At 35.0% G+C, this 6,639-nt stretch overlaps 1 protein-coding gene across 1 annotated transcript in view; it reads left to right on the forward strand.

The window, feature by feature from the left end:
* The window catches only part of ADAM2 (ADAM metallopeptidase domain 2), a 107,100-nt gene that overhangs the window by 12,497 nt on the left and 87,964 nt on the right, over positions 1-6,639 (forward strand). The gene's annotated exons all lie outside the window — the stretch shown is intronic.

A 6,639-nucleotide genomic window follows, 5' to 3' on the forward strand; every position in this document is an offset into this window, starting at 1 on the left:
AGCTAAAATGAAGGGAGAAATAGACAATTCAACAATTATAGTTGGAGATTTCTTTTCTATTTCAACCCTACTTCCAATAATGGATAGAACAACTAGCAGATCAACAAGGAAATACAAAGCTTGAAAACACCATAATCCAACTAAGCCTAGCCGACATTTATAAAACTCTCCCCTGAACAACAGCATAAAATACATTCTTCTTATGTACACAAAGAACATTTTCTAGGCTAGACCATATGCCAGGCCATAAAAAATTCTCAATTAACTTAAAAGCTCACAAAAAAATAAAAGTATACTTTTTGCTAATAGCATGAAATTAAAAATTATTTGCACAAAAATTTTGGAAAACTAACAAATAAGTGGAAATTAAATATCACATTCTTAAATACTTCTATGGGTTAAAGAGGAAATAAATTTAAACCCAGAGAATACTTTAAAATAAATTAAAATGAAGATACATCATACTAAAAAGTATGGTATGTAGCTAAATTAGAGATAAGTTTATATCAATAAATGCATATATTGAGAAGAAGAAAGACCTTGAATTGATATCCTAACCATCCACCTAAGACGCTGGGGAAACAAAAAAGTAAACCTAAATCAAACAGAAGAAAGGAAATAACAAAGTTTAGAGTGAAAGAAAATAATAATAGATAAAAATAAAATATATCAATAAACCAAAAGGTGACTCTTTAAAAAGATAAACAAAATTGACAAGCCTGTATAACAGCCTTGTTTTTGATACAGAAACTTATTTCTCAGCAAACAAAGTGCAGCAATGTACTTGGATTTAACATATGCTTTACCATATAGCTCTATCAGTTGAAAGCAGTTAGTCTAGTTGGAAGATACACATTTATATCTTTCCATCTCAGTAACTTTTGCTCCAAACCCTTGGCAGGGAATTGGTCCACCAAGGGACATAATAATATTTCCACTAATTTGGAAGATGAAACTTCCAAATGGCAACATTGAAAGTCTTATGCCACTAAACATAGGCTCATCTAGTGGCTGGAGTGACTGACTGAATACCAAAGGGAAATTGGTTGCTTTTACCAATGAAAGCAAGAAGAGCTATGTCTTGAAACTTGCTGATTATTATAGCAACCAAAACAAAGTATGATTAAAGATTCTTTGGGAATAAAGATTTTCTTTTTTCAGCTTTGTAAATATCCTTAGCAAGTTAAGGTTCTGGGTGAAAGCAATCGGAACAGGGAATAAGTAGTAGAGGAAAAAATGCCATAGATAACAATCATGACTTACTAATAAAGACAATAGTGGTTTTGCATATTTTCTCTTTGCTTCTTGTATGTATGCCTATGTGTTTATTTGTATATGCCAACGACTTTCTTTTTATTTTTCTTTTTACTTCTTATTAGTTTACCTACAAGTTGTTGGAAGTTAATTTTACAAATGAACCTCTAGTTAGCATAGTATTCATTGAGACTGTGTAACAGAATTTGAGGAGAAATTAATGTAGCTAGCAATGGACATGCTGGTTCTCATGATTATGTGTCTCCTCAATTGGGGACAAGGATGGGCATTTCTTCACTTGTTAAAAGGGTGGCTGAATCTTGTTAAATAGAAATATAGGGTAATTTATTATTTTACCAGACTTTAAATGGTTCAAATGAAAGCTGAACAAAGTCATAGACTTACTCCATTTTTGATGCACTGGCACTCAGCTTCTAATAAATCTTTTACCTGCTTTGTGCAAATGAATCTATGCCCATAAATTATTTTTTACTTTGCCAAATGGTACTAAAGTTTTGCGGGCAGAGGATGCTGGAGAATATGAGAAGAGAACTTTGTTTCCTGATTCCAGTGGGCTCGTTTGGAAGGCTCCTGAAGAGTGTGCAGCTAATTGCACCAGTGGGATCTTTCAGCGCCTGACGATTATTCAGCCCACAGATCTTTTAGTGCATGGTGGTCACAGGCACCCATCAGCCAGTAGTTTCCTCCTATCATTCAGGTCCCTCTCCTTTCTTAGCAAAGTGGCTTTGTGAGATACCCCATTGTGAACAGCTTTCCTGACTACTCTAAGCAGATTTCCAGAAAGTTCCAAAGAGAAATTTTACAGCAATACTCTTCGGTATTGCACGATAATGACTTTGTGCTATTCAGAGATCCGTTTCTGTGCCCCTTCTAACAAGGTTGGGATCTCAATGCTGGGATAATGAGACTCCTTCATCCCAGTCCTAGAGGGGCTGGATGCTTCATGTATCTGGTATTCCTGTTTTTTAAAGATCTCTTTACTTTGTATTTTTTATTCTAGTTCCCATTACAATTGGTAATTTCTTATGTTAAAATTTCCCTGTTCAAATTACTATATGGTTTTGTGGAGAGCTGCCAGAAGAGCTGCCAGGGGAAGAGAAGTGTGCCCTGACCTAAGATCAGCCACCTGCAGGGCTGGACAGTGTTATCACTCCCAGCTCAAGGCCAGAAACAGCTTGGCTGGGCTTTCTTATCAGCTCCTCAGAGGCTGTGCTAAAGCTGCAGCTTCTATTTTTCCTTTACCCTAGCCTTTTCACGTGACCCTGTTTCTTGGCAATCGACCTTGCTTTATGCTCTTTATAAGATGAATGTGTTTTCTCAATAAACCGGGGCTTGATCAGAAACTTTGTCTTGCCTCCATTCTCTGTGCCCCCTGCCCCCCAATTCTCACTCCCTCCCTCAGGATCTGCGTTGACTGACCTGCAGGCCGGGTCATGGTTTCTTTACATCACTTAAACTTAAAATAAAACAGTGTCATGCCTTATTTTTTAAAAAGATATTTCACTGATATATCACCATAATGGATTAATTTGTATTTTTATTGTGGGCCCATGTATAGTCTCATCTGTTTGAATCATGCTTTATAAGATCAAGATAAAATACCTGTATCTTTCTACTCACTTTTGTCGACTTCCTTCCAAAAGTGGTTTCTATGATTCAGATTGATAACTTTTCTAATTCTTTAGAATAATCAGTAAATTATATTGACCTTATAAATAGGGTATTTGGAAAAACTGTGAATCAATCAATAAAAAAATCATAGGATAAAATTTTCATGGAGAAATCAAACAGCTCATTATTATCATAATTATTACAATTTGATTTCCTTGTTCAGTTTTTCCTGTTTTATCATTGTCATTTCTTGCATTGTTTTCCTCCATGTGTATCTTTTTCAATTTTCTCTTTGCAATAAAAGAATGTATATACTGTTGCTATTGTGTGTCATCTACAAATGTTGATTAAATCTAGCTGATGGCCAGTTCCACTCAAGTTCCAACATATTTCCTGAGTTTTCTGCTTCAACTATCAATTATTGAGAAAATATGTTTAAATCATCAATTATTTTAACAATTTATCTATTTCTCTTTTCATTTCTGTCCATTTCTGCCTCATGTATTTTGAGGTCTTTTATTATGTGCACACACATTTTGAATTGTTATGTTTTCCTGGTGATTTTACTTTTAATCATAATGAATATATATTTGTCCTAGAGAGATAGTAAAGTCCATGACAATGATGAATGGCTTACACTTGTAAGTTCTAGGCACTGGGAACAAATTCTTCCTATGAATGAGTTGATTTGTTCTTTTATAGATAAGTCTGTATTTACCAAGATAATATGACTTTTAGGAATGAAAATCATTTGTAGACTTCATTAAAAACAAATTTGTTGGGGTTCCTGGGTGGCTCATTTGGTTAAGCTTCCAACTCTTGGGTTCATCTCAGGTCATGATCTCAGTTTCATGAGTATGAGTCCCGGAATCGGGGCTCTGTGCTGGCAGCTCAGAGCCTGCTTGGGATTCTCCCTCTATCCCTCTCTCTCAGCCCCTTCCCCATTCATGCTGTCTCTGTCTCTCTCGAAATAAAACAATAAACTTTTAAAAAAACAAAAACAAATTTGTCTACTTTAACCTAATTTAATAAACTTCCTGATTTTCCCTGCACTGGAAATATGCCTGCAGCTTTGGCAAATATAAGTTATGGCACCATATATTCGTTATATCTGAGGCCAACATTAACATCTTACTACATTCAGGTTATCAATAAAGCATTCTTTGCTTTGTTTTTTAAATTACACATTTATCTCTCATGGTTGCTCCTAGGAAGTAGGAAGGAGAGTTAGGTGCCAGGTATATCAGATATATATACACACACACACACCACATATATATATATATAACACTATTTGACAGCATGGAGGTTTATGTATTTCTATAGTTTACTTAATAGATGACTCACATATATTTGCCTAAAGTATTGGACAAAATTTAAAGCAACTTACCATATCTATTAATTTTCCTGTTAAAAGCTAGTCTAAATAAAAATGCTTTAATTTCAAAGTACTGGTTCATTCACTACACAGAAATCAGTAAAACAAACAGAAAAAAATCAATAGGGAGGCAGTGTAAAGGAAGAAAGAAAAACAGAATTTCAGACATGGGTAATCTTTGCAGTTCCATGCATACTTATATATTTTTATGAATTATAAATTCATTATAGAAATTATGGAATTATACACATTATTAAATGAAGCTCCAAGTCTTCTAAGTACATCAAAATTTAATATATTCTTAAATGTACATGAAATTCCATGTGTATTTATTTGATCCTTATACATTAGACAAGTCTTTGGATTCTCCTTTTCTTCCCAAATTTACCTTTCATGATTCAACTCATGTTTTTTTAATTTTAAGTATTTCATGATATATTACTACATGTACATCATCATGAAGTAATAGCTTGGAAACATCACAAACATTTTTGGTTTGGTTAACCATCTCTGTAATAGAGCTAATGTGGGGGCCCATTATTAAGTAGAAAGTTAGGGGTCTCCGAAAAGAAAGATGTGACATAGCTTTTGAGACACAGGAGAAGTCATTTTAGGCCCCCAAGTATTTTCTGTGATCTATGCTTTACCAGCTCTATTTGCCCAAGCACACTTCTCTTAGAACTACTTAGGGGTATCAGAATCACAAAGAAATGCAAAAACCTCAGTAGTTAAGGGTTTTAAGGGAACAAAGGGAATGTAAAAGATAATCTCTACTAGGCCAAAAAACAGCCTAATCATATCAGAGACATGAATCTATGGTAAAACTGGAGAAACCATTAAAATATTATAGGGTGCCTTTAATTTCTTTTTGTTGTTGGATTGTGGCTAAGACTTCCAACACTGTTATACAACAGTGGTGAGAGTGGACATCCTTGTCCTGTTCCTGGCCTTAGTGGGGAAGCTCTCAGTTTTTCCCCATTGAGGATGATATTAGCGGTGGTTCTCTTGTATCTGGTTTTTAGGATCTTCGGATACGATCCTTCTATCCTTACTTTCTTAAGGATTTTTATCAAGAAGTGATGTTGTATTTTGCTGAATGCTTTCTCTGTATCTATTGGGAGGATCATGTGGTTCTTGTTCTTTCTGCTATTAATATGATGTATCACATTGATTAATTTGCAGATATTGAACCAGCCTTGCATCCCAGATTTAAATCCCACTTGATCATGATGAATAATTGTTATAATACATTGTTCAATCTGGTTGGTTGCTACCTTGTTCATAATTTTTGCATCCATGGTCATCAGGGAAATTGGCCTGCAGTTCTTCTTTTTAGTGGGGTCTTTGGTTTTGGAATCAAGGTAATGCTGACCTCATATGAGTTTGGAACTTTTCCTTCCATTTCCATTTTTTTGAACAACTTCAAAAGAATAGGTGTTAACTCCTCTTTAAATGTTTGATCCTGGATTCTTGTTTTTTTGGGAGATTTTTTTTATTACTAATTCAATTTCTTTACTGGTTATGAGTCTGTTCAAATTTTCTATTGCACCCTGTTTCAACGACATGCAGAAGAATAAACCCAGGCCACATTCTTACACCATTCACAAAAATAAACTCAAAATGATGAAAGATCTAAACATAAGACTGGAAAGCCATCAAAATCCTAGAGGAAAAAGCAGGCAACAACCTCTTTGACCTTGGCTGCAGCTACTTCTTATTCAACACATCTCCAGAGATAAACAAAAGCAAAAATAAACAAATGCAAAAATGAAGTATTGGGACCTCATCAAGATAAAAACTTCTGCACAGCAAAGGAAACAATCAGCAAAACTAAAAGGCGACCAGCAGAACGGGAGTAGATATTTGCAAATGACAAATCAGATAAAGGGTAGGTATCCAAAATCTATAAAGAATTTATCCAACTCAACACCCAACACCCAAATAATCCAGTGAAAAAAACGGGCAAAAGATATTAATAGACACTTTTCCAGAGAAGATACCCAGATGGCTAACAGATACATGAAAAAAATGCTCAACATCATTCATTATCAGGGAAGTACAAATCAAAACCACAATGAGATACCACCTCACACTACTCAGAATGGCTAAAATTAACAACTCAGGCAACAACAGATGTTGGCAATGATGCGGAGAAAGGGGAACTCTTTTGCACTGCTGGTGGGAATGCAAACTGGTGCAGCCACTCTGGAAAACAGAATGGAGGCTCCTCAAACATTAAAAATAGAACTACCCTACAACCCAGCAATTGCATTACTAGGTGTTTATCCAAAGGATACAAAAATGCTGATTCTAAGGGGCACATACACCCCAATGCTTATAGCAGGACAATCAACATACTATGGAAAGAGCCCAAA

The sequence above is a fragment of the Suricata suricatta genome, chromosome 1 (genome assembly GCF_006229205.1).
Source record: "Suricata suricatta isolate VVHF042 chromosome 1, meerkat_22Aug2017_6uvM2_HiC, whole genome shotgun sequence".
NCBI lineage: Eukaryota > Metazoa > Chordata > Mammalia > Carnivora > Herpestidae > Suricata > Suricata suricatta.